Source organism: Eptatretus burgeri, chromosome 9 (assembly GCF_056783735.1).
Source record: "Eptatretus burgeri isolate ZD-2024b chromosome 9, Ebu_testis_v1, whole genome shotgun sequence".
Lineage (NCBI taxonomy): Eukaryota > Metazoa > Chordata > Myxini > Myxiniformes > Myxinidae > Eptatretus > Eptatretus burgeri.
In genome coordinates this window covers 46,576,162-46,588,780 of record NC_140969.1, presented here as the reverse complement: position 1 = coordinate 46,588,780, position 12,619 = coordinate 46,576,162, and the positions used below count along the sequence as shown (strand labels likewise).

The window sequence follows — 12,619 nt, the reverse complement described above, 5'->3', positions numbered from 1 at the left end:
ATATATATATATATATATATATATATATATATATATATATATATATTACATGGAACACATTATGTGAAGATTTCGGAAGTATGAACAGAATATGTTCGGAGAAAAGTGTTTCAGAAGTTCCAGGCTTACACCCATTATATTGTTGTGGAAATGGCCCTTAGTGTGTTATTAAATATAAGATTAGCCCAGATCCCCCATTAAATGCATGTTTCGCCAGGTTGTTCAGTAATTGGAAGTTACATGTGTGTCGGGAGGTGTAGCAGGCTGTTCATTGTTCACCCAGTGGTGGTGTGTCGAGAGGTGGTTCTTCTTCTTTTTCCTTCCCCTCTCCGAACGAGTCCCCACCCAGCACTCTGAGAGTCTATCGGTTTCGTGAGAAGAGCGAGCGACAAGATCGGCTGTATAAGGGACTGCATGAGGTCTGTCTGCGATCTGCAGTAAGAGGAACTGCCTGAGCGTCGAGTCGGGCGATTGGCCGTAGGAGGAACTGCCTGAGCGTCGAGTCGGGCGATTGGCAGTAAGAGGAACTGCCTGAGCGTCGAGTCGGGCGATTGGCCGTAGGAGGAACTGCCTGAGCGTCGAGTCGGGTGATTGGCAGTAAGAGGAACTGCCTGAGCGTCGAGTCGGGCAATTGGCAGTAAGAGGAACTGCCTGAGCGTCGAGTCTGGCCATTGGCAGTAAGAGGAACTGCCTGAGCGTCGAGTCTGGCCATTGGCAGTAAGAGGAACTGCCTGAGCGTCGAGTCGGGCGATTGGCAGTAAGAGGAACTGTCTGAGCGTCGAGTTGGGCGATTGGCAGTAAGAGGAACTGTCTGAGCGTCGAGTCGGGTGATTGGCAGTAAGAGGAACTGCCTGAGCGTCGAGTCGGGTGATTGGCAGTAAGAGGAACTGCCTGAGCGTCGAGTCAGGCGATTGGCAGTAAGAGGAACTGCCTGAGCGTCGAGTCGGGTGATTGGCAGTAAGAGGAACTGCCTGAGCGTCGAGTCAGGCGATTGGCAGTAAGAGGAACTGCCTGAGCGTCGAGTCGGGCAATTAGCAGTAAGAGGAACTGTCTGCGCGTCGAGTTGGGCGATTGGCAGTAAGAGGAACTGTCTGAGCGTCGAGTCGGGTGATTGGCATTAAGAGGAACTGCCTGAGCGTCAAGTCGGGCGATTGGCAGTAAGAGGAACTGTCTGAGCGTCGAGTTGGGCGATTGGCAGTAAGAGGAACTGTCTGAGCGTCGAGTCGGGTGATTGGCAGTAAGAGGAACTGCCTGAGCGTCGAGTCGGGCGATTGGCAGTAAGAGGAACTGTCTGAGCGTCGAGTCTGGTGATTGGCAGTAAGAGGAACTGCCTGAGCATCGAGTCAGGTGATTGGCAGTAAGAGGAACTGCCTGAGCGTCGAGTCAGGCGATTGGCAGTAAGAGGAACTGCCTGAGCGTCGAGTCGGGTGATCGTCTTTGTGGAGAGTGGTTTTGGCCGGCTGTTCTTCCTCGGCCATGGACCCAGCCTGCGGAGCCCAACACCTCGATTTGGCCTTGTCTGGTGAACAGGCCAAGGCCTGGACTTGTATACTGGACCTTGTGAAAAGCCAGCTGGAGCACACCGTGGATCTTTCGTTCTTGTGCCGTTGACCTTACGGCGGCTGAACGTGCCGAGGCTGGTGCGTGAGCGGGGTGACAAAGAAAGGACTACGCCGCCATCTTGCCACGCGGCGTGCTCGAATCCGTTGACATCGGCTTGTCACAATCCACATTCGTGCCTTCGACACTTTTCCTCTCGTCCATGAGGCATCACCAAGTACTCTGTTTCTTGTCTGCATGTTGTCTGTGTCTTGTCTGCGTGTTGTCTAAGGTTTATCTCGCTAGGGTTCCCTTCGAAACCCGTAATCTGAAGCTCCCTAGTTAAGAGCGGGTTATAGATTGATTATAACATTGTCATGAATGCTTTGCTTGTGTTGTGTTCCCCGATGTGTCCCCAATAAATCTGGCTCATTCGTATGAAAGTTGCCACTTTGAGTTTATTTGTGCCATGCTGAGGAACAATTCGCTCGATTGGTATTTAAAACCAAAATGGTTACGGACTGGCAGACTTCCCCCGGTCTCTGACAAAACCAATCTGTAACCGGGGTCTATTTCCCCAGCTGGCAAGGCCCAGGTGTACGTTGGTATTGCGACCCGAGGCCTGTGCCGAGCCAGCCGGTGTTATAACCCCAGAGACGGCGGTGCTGTTAAGTGACACCGAATATTCAACATTTGGCTGTCGAGAGTAGGGTGCAAATCCCGACACCGCCAAATCCTTAACAATATTATGACAATGTTGCAGCCAATATGGATTAATTAATACTTAATTATACGTACATTCACTTTATTTTGAAATATATATAATTTTCTGGTGTTGATTCAACTACTGTCAGCAGAGTGATGGGTTCAATGCTGGTGGTAATTTAAATTGCCACCCAGTTATTCTTGCATCAGGGTTGACGTGATCTTGGTCCTTCGGACGAGGTTTGCAGCACACTTCCTTTATGCATTGTGATAGCACTACATCATAAGGGTGGTATTAAGTGATAAACCCAGACTATACAGCGAGTTACCAAATGTGCTACCAACTGAGCTGTTAAAATGTTATTTTTTAAAGTTTTGTAAATGTGGAATGTTAAGTTTTTTTTTTATTGCTTGAATTGTTATTTTTGTGAATAAAAACAATACAAGACCAGTTCTGATGGTCTGATATCACACATTCATTCAACAAGGCATACAGGAAAATAAAAGTTGTGTTTCTGTAGATTATGGTCTCACGTATCACGACTAATTAGCGAAGTTATAAACTGAATTTGGCAGCATCAGCACACTTCTTCTTTCATATGCAGCACATGGTGCGCTGCCGCATGTAGTTTGGAACAGGGAATTGGAATTTGGCCAGGAATAGCTCGTACTCTTCGTGAAGGAACATGGGATATATAACGTCCAACTGATGCCGAAAGATTGGATGCCCAGTTTAATGTCAAGTCTGTCTGAGGGACAATGCACACATTGATTCCTGGATGACAATTTTACAGCTTGCTAAGAATCAAACTCAGGCTAGACAGCTTAGAGGACAGCTTAGAGGAGAGTGTGCATACCTCAAGGTCATCCTGCCAACCTTGTTCACCAACATGCTGACATATGGGATGCCTAGTTTGATGTCCGTCAAAGCAATGGCACATGTTGCAGTGTGAAGACTTTTCATGCCTATGACACACCAGGATGGCAGTTTATCAATTGGTTGTGATTCTAACCCAGGATAAACAGGTCAGAGGTAAGTGTGCATACCTCCTAATGAAACAGAAGACCAAGAAGGAACCCAAACAAGTAGAGGAAAGATGTCATCAGGAGGACCCCGGATAGGATTTGGGTTTCAGCTGCAACACCATTATCCTCAAACCTATCCAAGCACAGCCAAGTGAACCTTCCAGAAAAATTTCTGTAAGAATTCACTTCTCCTTGGAGAGGTAGATAATGAAAGAGAGGAAAAGAGATGAAAGAGAATAAAAAGCAAGGATTAGTATGAATAAAGAGAATTGTGAAAAAGGTGGAAAGAAATGTGAAAAGAACAAAGAATAAAGATGTCGATGAAATGAAGACGAGAGAAGAACCTTCAGAGTTTAGGCTTTATTCCATTTGATTGAAGCCGCTTCTACGGGCACACCAGGAAATACAAACGCAGCATGGAGTACAAGCAGTAAGGTACACACGCGCAACTAATCACCGCAAAATAAATCAGTATTATATATCAATCAGTGTTCTCACCATTCAATGAGCACCAAGTGAGCCGGCGACATACAACGGCAATGCCCCAGGGACAAAACCCCTTGGCCGAGCCGAACCTCAGCTTTATCTCTTCTGTGCTCGAGCCGGGCATCACGTGGTCACACGTCACGACCTTCCATTCACCACATTCTCCCCGTCTTTAAAACGTAACTAGAGGCCCAGCTAACGCACCAGGATTACTTCAGCGCTACAGGAGTATACATTTCAAGCAATGCGAACTATCTAATCTACAGAAGCATACATGCCAAGCAGTGAGGATTATTTGGAGTTGTAGGAGCATGGTAATGAGCATCGATATATTATGTAACGGGCATATAGGGGCATGAGCATCGAGGATGCCGATAATCCCCTTTACAGATTGAGTCGGCGAGGGGGTATTATTCGCCGGCCTCTCCGGGAGTAGATGGTGGTTTCACTTGAGGGAGGCTTCCGATCCTTTTGGTGAACCTCGACTCGAGCCGGAGATGACTCCCCGATCGCCCCCGGGTGGAACGCGGTAGCTCCACCGTCACCCTTCTCGGGTGGAGTCCCTGGGGGGGAAACACCTGGGGAGGGAATGTCAGAGGGAGGTGTGCCAGATGGTGGTGTGCTGGCGGGGGGAGTGCCTGAGGGAGCCAAATGACGAACCGACACAGTGGTCTCCCTGCCATCCGGGAGCCTGACATGAGCGTATTCTGGATTAGTATCGATGAGTTCGACCTCTTCCACCATGGGTTCATACTTGCTTTGTCGTACCGGGCGTTTCATGAACACTGTTCCGGGATGGGTTAGCCAGTCGGGCACCGATTGGCCGTCAACATAACGTCGTTGGTGAGTAAACATTCGTTCGTGAGGAGTCGCATTGGTGGACGTGCAGAGCAGAGAGCGTATGGAATTCAGAGCGTCGAGAAGGGTAACCTCCCACCGCTCGGGCCCCAGTCCTCTTGATTTCAACGCCAGAGTTACGGCTTTCCAAATAACTCCATTATATCGTTCCACCTGACCATTACCCTGTGGGTTGTAACCCGTCGTTCGACTAGTTGCTATGCCGTGCTCTAATAGGAACTGTTTTAGCCCGGCCGACATGAAACACGGCCCTCTGTCTGAATGTATGTACGAAGGTTTCCCAAACATAGCGAAGAGGTCAGACAGACATTTCACGACAGTGCCCGAGGTCATATCCGAGCACGGAAACGCGAAAGGGAACCTTGAATACTCATCAACAACAGTGAATATGTATCTGTTGTCTGTCTCGGTCGGCAGGGGCCCTTTGAAGTCAATGTTTAGTCTCTCGAAGGGAGAAGTGGCCTTGATCAATCTGCCAGAAGCCGAACCATAGAATCTGGGTTTCAGTTCAGCACAAACAGGGCATGAAGCATTCATTTGTTTAATATCTTCAATAGAATAGGGCAGGTTCTGTCTGCGTACGAAATGTGCCATTCTGGTTACCCCGGGGTGGCACAGAGACACATGGAGGTCTTGCAAAGCCCGACCGATAGCGGCCGAGCAGTAGACCCGCGAGAAGGTGTCTGCAGCAGGGTTTTCCCTCCCGGGCCGGTAAACAATGTCGTAACTGTAGCAGGCTAGGTCTATCCGCCATCTCATAATTTTTTCATTCTTAATTTTCCCGTTATTTTTCCCATCAAACATGAATGCCACGGATCGTTGGTCCGTAACGAGCGTGAAGTGGTTTCCCAGTAAATAATGTCTCCATTTGCGCAGCGCTTCGACGATGGCGTACGCTTCCTTCTCTATCGCTGAGTGTCTCTGCTCGCTTCCAGAGAGAGTTCTCGAGAAGAACGCGACGGGTCTCCCAGACTGATTAAGCGTAGCAGCTATCGCGTGATCTGAAGCGTCGGTCTCCACCACAAAGGGCACCGAGCTATCGATCGATAAAACCACGGAATTACTGATATCGTCTTTGAGGTTGTGGAAAGCTGTCACAACAGCGGCATCTGGTGGAAAGTTTTTGCAATGCACTAGGGGATGTATTTTCTCGGAGTATTGCGAAATCCATCTCGCATAGTAAGCAAACATGCCGATCACCCGGCGCATCGTCTGCAGGTCCTGAGGTGGGGGTAGCTCACGAAGTGGGCGCAATCGTTCAGGATCAGGCTTAATCGTGCCGTCGGCTATCGTGTAGCCGAGAAGGTCAATTGACCTTGCCGAGAATACGCATTTCTCGTAGTTGAGAGTCAGATTATATTTTCTAGCAATGCTCAAGAATCTGTCCAGATTCATATCATGTTCCCCCTGATCCCTACCGCACACTGTGACATTGTCCACGTAAACAAAAGTGTCTTTGAGGTTGTCATCTGAGATGATGTCGTCCATAACCCGTTGGAAGCAAGCTACCCCATTCGTGACACCGAAAGGTATTCTCCTGAATTGGTAGAGGCGCCTAACTGCCTGGAATGCGGTGTAAGGTTTGTCTTCCTCTCGGATGGGAATTTGGTGATAGGCGCTTCGCAAGTCGATGGTACTGAATACCTTATAATTGGCCACGCGTTCGACCATCTCGTCTATGCGCGGTAGGGGGTAGGCATCGAGTTGGGTAAAGCGATTGACCGTTTGGGAATAATCGACAACCATTCGTTTCTTATGGTTCTGACTGCTGGTTACTAACACCTGTGCGTGCCATGGCGAATCGCTCGGTTCTATAATTCCTTCTTCCAGTAATCGCTTGGTTTCGGAAGTGATGAAATTCATGTCAGCAGTGGTATATCGCCACGATTTGATCGCTATCGGTTTGCAGACCGGCGACAAGTTAGCGAACAGCTGGGGGGACGTTACCTCGGCGGTGGTCAAAGCATTTAAAATTAGATGAGGTTTGCTTCCTCCAAAGGGTATTTCGACGCTCGTGTGCTGCTTGAGGACATTATGACCCAGAATTACGTCTGCGCACAAATCACGAAGCACCAGTACCCTTACATCCCGATGCGTGTACCCTTTTACGTCCAATTCGACTTTGCAGTACCCTCGTACGCGGGACTGTAGTGAGGTGGCGGCCATGCATACCGTATTGTCTGTCGGGTGGATTATCCATTTCCTGCCCTTCACTAGCGAGCTGTTGACGAAACTTTCAGAGCTACCGGTATCAATCAGTGCCTCAGCCATATGCCCGTTAATTCGTACGTTGATGATAGCCTTGGATAGATTCCCCGGGGAGGCTGCAGTTAATTTATTTTGCGAGTAGAGAGCCGCAGAAGTGGGTTTATTTCTCCTTAGAGTAGATTTACATACCCTGGCATAATGCCCTTTCTTGTCGCAATTCATGCATGTGGCATCTCTGGCGGGGCATTTTTGGCGGAGGTGCCTTTTGTACCCACAAAAGAAGCATTTACCAACCGGAGTAGCAGCTGAGGAGTTTGACGTGGCCTGTGTATCCGGCTCCTCGGGTGTTTCTCCATCCCCTGTGTCTGGCTGTGTCTGTGCCAGTGGGGTTCCTTGAGTTCCCATCGTAGCAGCGTTCATTAGCAGCATCGGTGTCCCAAATGACTCAGATTGCTGCTGTGCCGTATCCATCGCTCGAGCCTGATCGACTACTTTGTCAAGAGTGGGTTGCGCTTTCTCTAGTAAGCGTTGCCGTATGTGGGCTGATCTGAGTCCTTGGATGAATGCCTTCCGTGTGGCTTCCTTTCGGTGTTCCTCGGCGCTTACGGCCCGGAAGCTGCAGTCTTTTCCCAGCTGATTCAGAGCTTGCAGGAACTGATCGATTGTCTCCCCGGCAGCTTGCCTGCGTGTGTTGAGAAGATGTCGTATGTATACCTCGTTCTTGCGCTTCAGGTAGAGCGCCTGCAGCACGTCGATCGCTGCTTCGTAAGTGTCGCACTCCGAGAAGAGCCTGTACACGCTGGGCGAGACATGATTCACGAGGGCGGCAAATTTGTCAGCTCCCTCTTCGATGATGGTCAGATAGTGTGAGAAGGAACAGAACCAATGCGACCATTTCATTTCTGCGTCAGTCGCGTTTGGGTCTGCGTCGAACCTCTCTGGTTTGTAGATCTTGTCCATCGTTGGTTGAGAGAGCCGAGAAAACCAAATGGAATAAATTGAAATGAAGACGAGAGAAGAACCTTCAGAGTTTAGGCTTTATTCCATTTGATTGAAGCCGCTTCTATGGGCACACCAGGAAATACAAACGCAGCATGGAGTACAAGCAGTAAGGTACACACGCGCAACTAATCACCGCAAAATAAATCAGTATTATATATCAATCAGTGTTCTCACCATTCAATGAGCACCAAGTGAGCCTGCGACATACAACGGCAATGCCCCAGGGACAAAACCCCGCGGCCGAGCCGAACCTCAGCTTTATCTCTTCTGTGCTCGAGCCGGGCATCACGTGGTCACACGTCACGACCTTCCATTCACCACAGTCGAGAAGAACCTGGGCAGATAGATTTCAGCAGTTACTCCCTCAGGCTCAAACGCAGTACCATATACAACCCACCAGGAGTCTGTCAGCAGGGAAGCACAGTCCACACAGCATCAAGATATGGTACAAACATAATGAAACGGAAGACCAAGCAGGAACCTAAAAAAGTAAAGATTATTATAAGTTATCCTACCAGCCCAAATCTGAAAAGTGATGCAACCAGAAGCCAGATGCTGCATATTAATAAAGGACTGAACAGCCTGTATTGTTATGACATTTGTTGTCATGGCAAAAAAAATTAGTTTTCAAAAACCCTGACTCCTTTATTGATCTGAGCCAGGCTCAAGTTTTGTTATTTGTACATAACTAGTACGTGCCCGTCTTAGGCCACCTAAGTCATTCATAAAAAGTTTGTCAGCTGGTGGATCTGGACCCCCGACCCCCTTGAAAAGCCCCCTTCAGGGGGTTGCATTTACCCCATCTAATACATGGATCAAACTTTGTCAAAACAAACTTTGACAGTCCATTACAAAAAGGAAAAACTGACCTAATTTCAAGGGGGGAACGTTTGGTCAGACCTCTCACAAAGTACAAAGTACTTTCCAGCTGGCAAGGTAATCAAGACCTCTCCGCCGTGGGGTTCATTTACCCCAAAAGCTACATGGACTAAACGTCAAAACAAATGTGTGATGGTAGATTACAAAAATAATAAACTGCTCAAATTTCCAAGGGCATCATTAATTTCAACAATTAGTTCTACTAGCTGCTAGCAGATACCCGTCTACGATGGGTATGGGGGACAGGACGGATCACAAGACTCGGTTACGGTAGTTTCTTTGGATGTTTTGCGCCGCATTCAACAGCTCGGTTCATATTGGTGGCGTGTCTGGGTGCCAATGGTAGCGTTTGAGATCGGTTGCTTTAGATTGTTGGCCCGAACACATCGTGCCGGATGAGTAACATGAACAATTTGACATATTCATTGTTTCTATATTACCTCCATCAACGCATTAACAATATGGCAAGTTAAAAGTCGTAAATGCTGAGTTGAACAAACGTCCTGAACTTATGGACTTAGTTAAGTAAAGCACGTCGTCTGGGACCCGACCATCGGTTTGCCGCCGAACGCTGCTGATTGTGACGTCATTGATTCCCTCTTTGAAAATTCTATCTATATTCGATTTTTTTGAATCCGCTATCACTTGCGTAAATACATGGAACACATAATGTGAAGATTTCGGAAGTATGAACAGAATATGTTCGGAGAAAAGTGTTAGAAGTTCCAGGCTTACACCCATTATATTATGATATTGTTGCAGCCAATATGGATTAATTAATACTTAATTATACATTCATTCACTTTATTTTGTAATAAGTATTTTCTGAATAAAGTTTGATTTTATACAGATCAATTCGTTGAAATATTGTCTGTTTATTTATCATTGCATTATCTGGCTGAACCTCGTCGTTGCTGTCACTTTCCTCGGCGTCTTCATAGTCATCCACCTCTTCTACAACAAAAAAAGAAGTATTTCAGGCCTGAAGAAAACTTTTCCACTCTTCTGTCAGCATAGCACTGTATATGATGTTTCCCCTTTTTGTCTTCCCTTTCTCAATTCTAATCCTGTCTCCAAACTGTTTTGTAGGTTTTACCTCCAGTTTTTGTGCATATTGTGCAGCATCTCTCAAGTTCTCTCCCCTATCTCATGCACAAGAGCTTGTTGGTGATTGTTAATGTCAGTTAGTAGGTGCACCACTCTGTTTGCTATGATCGTTTCTTCAACGTAGCACGTCAGGGCATTGAATGCTTTCGTGTTGACATCTCTTTCTTGCCTCCAGCAACTTGGTTGAGACTCGTTCTTTGTGACAAAGCCCTGCTTCTCTCCTTCTCTCATTTATTTCATACCGAGAAGTGTTGCTTTTGCTTCTGCTTTAGCTGATCACAAAAGAGGTTACTCTTCAGTGCTGATATCACGTTGGCATGATAAAACACGGCCTGGCTTTGTACTCTCGTAGTATATTGCCACAGTAGCTTTGTGAAGATGGTACAATGTTTCGTTTTCCGAAGAAACCAAGCATGAAGCAATGGTGGATTGAACAAATCAGGTTTATTCTCTTCCATCTCTTCTGCTTATGAGGAGTGAGGTCCACCAGTCTGGGCTGGATTTCCGCATAGGCCAACGAGGACCCGGCCTAGGACAGCAGGTCAAGTAAGGGGGGAAAAGGTGGTGAATTAGCTGTATCTGTGATTTGATAACTTATGAACCATTGCATGTGTTCACACAAAATTATACTTGCTAAAAAAGCATTTCCAAGGTGTGGTGGATAAGGCATGAGTGACTTGTTGCTTTTTCTTGTCATTTTGCTGATATTTGTATAAAGCAAGGATGTGGACACCAGTAGCCAATCAGTGGAGTCCTTCCACAGAGCCAATAGACATCGCAGACCCTACAAAGCACTTATCGGGAGCTCGTCATGGTGACACATTTGTATCTTGCGCACTTTTCCTTACAAGCCTCATCTCATCCCTATTCATGAGTCAATCAACACGTCAATATTTAATGGTGACATTTGTTCGACATTACCAAAACCATGGTGTGAAGTGGATTTTGTTTGTTTGGTGATGAACCATGACAAAAACGAATGAGTCTACTCTTCTGTTTGCCATTTTGAAGGTGTGGTGACTCGACACCAAGAAACTTTCTTCTTCACCAACTGCTGGTGAGATGAGCTGCTGATGTCAGTGAAAAAAATTGGACGCACTGACGTCGTTCGCTGATGAGCGCTGTGATGTCAGCAGCTGATTAGCGCCGCACTGTATCTGTTATGACTCTTCACCCGGCCGAGTGATGACAGAGTCGAATGAGGGTTCTCAAATGATACGATTTATTTCAGAAGATGGCACTACGCATGCGGAATGCAGCCCAAAGGCCCTTCAGTCAGGTGCCCCCATACCACATTGAGATTCTTACTTCAAAACAGTTGTATATATAATCACACAAAAGCAGAACTGGGTGTGGACTATAAGTGTGTGCTAAGGGATAAAGAAATAAAGAAATAAATGCGGCAGTGGGCTTCTTTCCCCCCTCCCTAGGGGCCCTCATGGAAGTTGAATCAGTCAATCCTCAGATTCGCAACCCAACAGTTCATCTTGCAAACTAATAACATTCTAAGACTCCTACACCCCTACACTGGCACCTGCTGATAGCAAAGGCGAAACTCTGGTGATGACTAAGAACAGGAATGTGTGGGATATCAGCATACACAGTTTTCCCAAGGACATGCTGTTGTGCAGCTGCAGAGCCATAAAGGGTTATCAAAGACATAGTGAAAACAGCATGATACATTTAAAGCAACATTTTAAAGCAAGGTTTGAATCCTGACAGCTGATTAATATACAACTATTGACTATTGATTATTCAATTATGGCTCAAATATGACCACCTAGTATATCATCATCATAACAGTATCCATGGTCCAAGGTGTTGTGAATGCCTCGTGACAAAAAGAGTTTATCATTTTCTGATTCATTATTTTGATTGGGGGGATAGCTTTTCTGTAAAATAAGTACCATCATTTATTACCTCCATCACCAAAGGGGGACGGAGTTTATGTTTTCACCCATCTGTCTGTTAGCAGGAAATCTCAAAATGTTGTGGCTAGATTTGGACGAAACATGGTGGACAGGTCGGGTCTGTGTCAAGGATGAATTGATTCGATTTTGGTGAAGATCTGGATCTGAGAGTTTTAAAAGCGATTCTTCACTGTTGAGAGAGAGAGATAGGGCCAGAAACGACATCTCAAAAAGCTATGGACGGATTTAGATGACACAATTCGCCCTTCCCAGTGCTTCGGCAAGCGAGCGTGTGGTGCACGTGTGGGTGTGAGCAGTGCCGCCAACAAGTGAGGCACGGGTCGACCAACAACAACACCAGGGTCTAAACCCGCGACGGACGATCTTGGTGCCCTCCAGACGATGACATTGTGCGAATAAATTGAGTTGTTAGATACATTGGCAAGAAGTGAAAGTGTGGCATCTGTGGGCCGCCATTACGGGATCAATGAATCAACTGTGTGTAAACGTGAGTCAAATATCCGTGTAAGGGTTCCTGCCAGCAAAGCACAAAAGGCTCTTTCCAGTCCCTTGATACTCATATATGCCGAGTGTTGGCTTCAAGGTTAGGGTGGTGGTCTTGTGGTCATAGGGTCCTGAGTTCAAATCCTGCTTGGCTGTTGAATTAATACCAGGTGGGGTTGACTCAGCCCTTCATCGTTGCGATGTTGGCAAAATGAGTATCAGCTTGCTGGGATGATTGATCCATTTGAGTATCCTGCGTCGAGTGGCGACCCGTCCAGGATTGTGCCCAATAGCGCAGGAGACTTTTTCGGCAGCACAAACGCTCTGCACAGAGTATGGTCCTAATGGATGGATCTTCATATTGAAAGGATGGAAAAAGCGCTTCATGTTTGGAT

The 12,619-nt window shown here is 46.9% G+C and overlaps 1 protein-coding gene across 5 annotated transcripts in view; it reads right to left on the bottom strand.

The window, feature by feature from the left end:
- Window positions 1–8,023: 8,023 nt before the first annotated feature.
- LOC147020059 (uncharacterized) overlaps window positions 8,024–12,619 on the bottom strand; it is a 39,194-nt gene continuing 34,598 nt past the window's right edge. For all 5 annotated transcript variants that reach the window (XM_085895054.1, XM_085895058.1, XM_085895059.1 and 2 more), the window contains one exon: window positions 8,024–8,158. The gene's annotated coding sequence lies outside the window, so the exon portion shown is untranslated. The remainder of the gene's footprint in view (window positions 8,159–12,619) is intronic.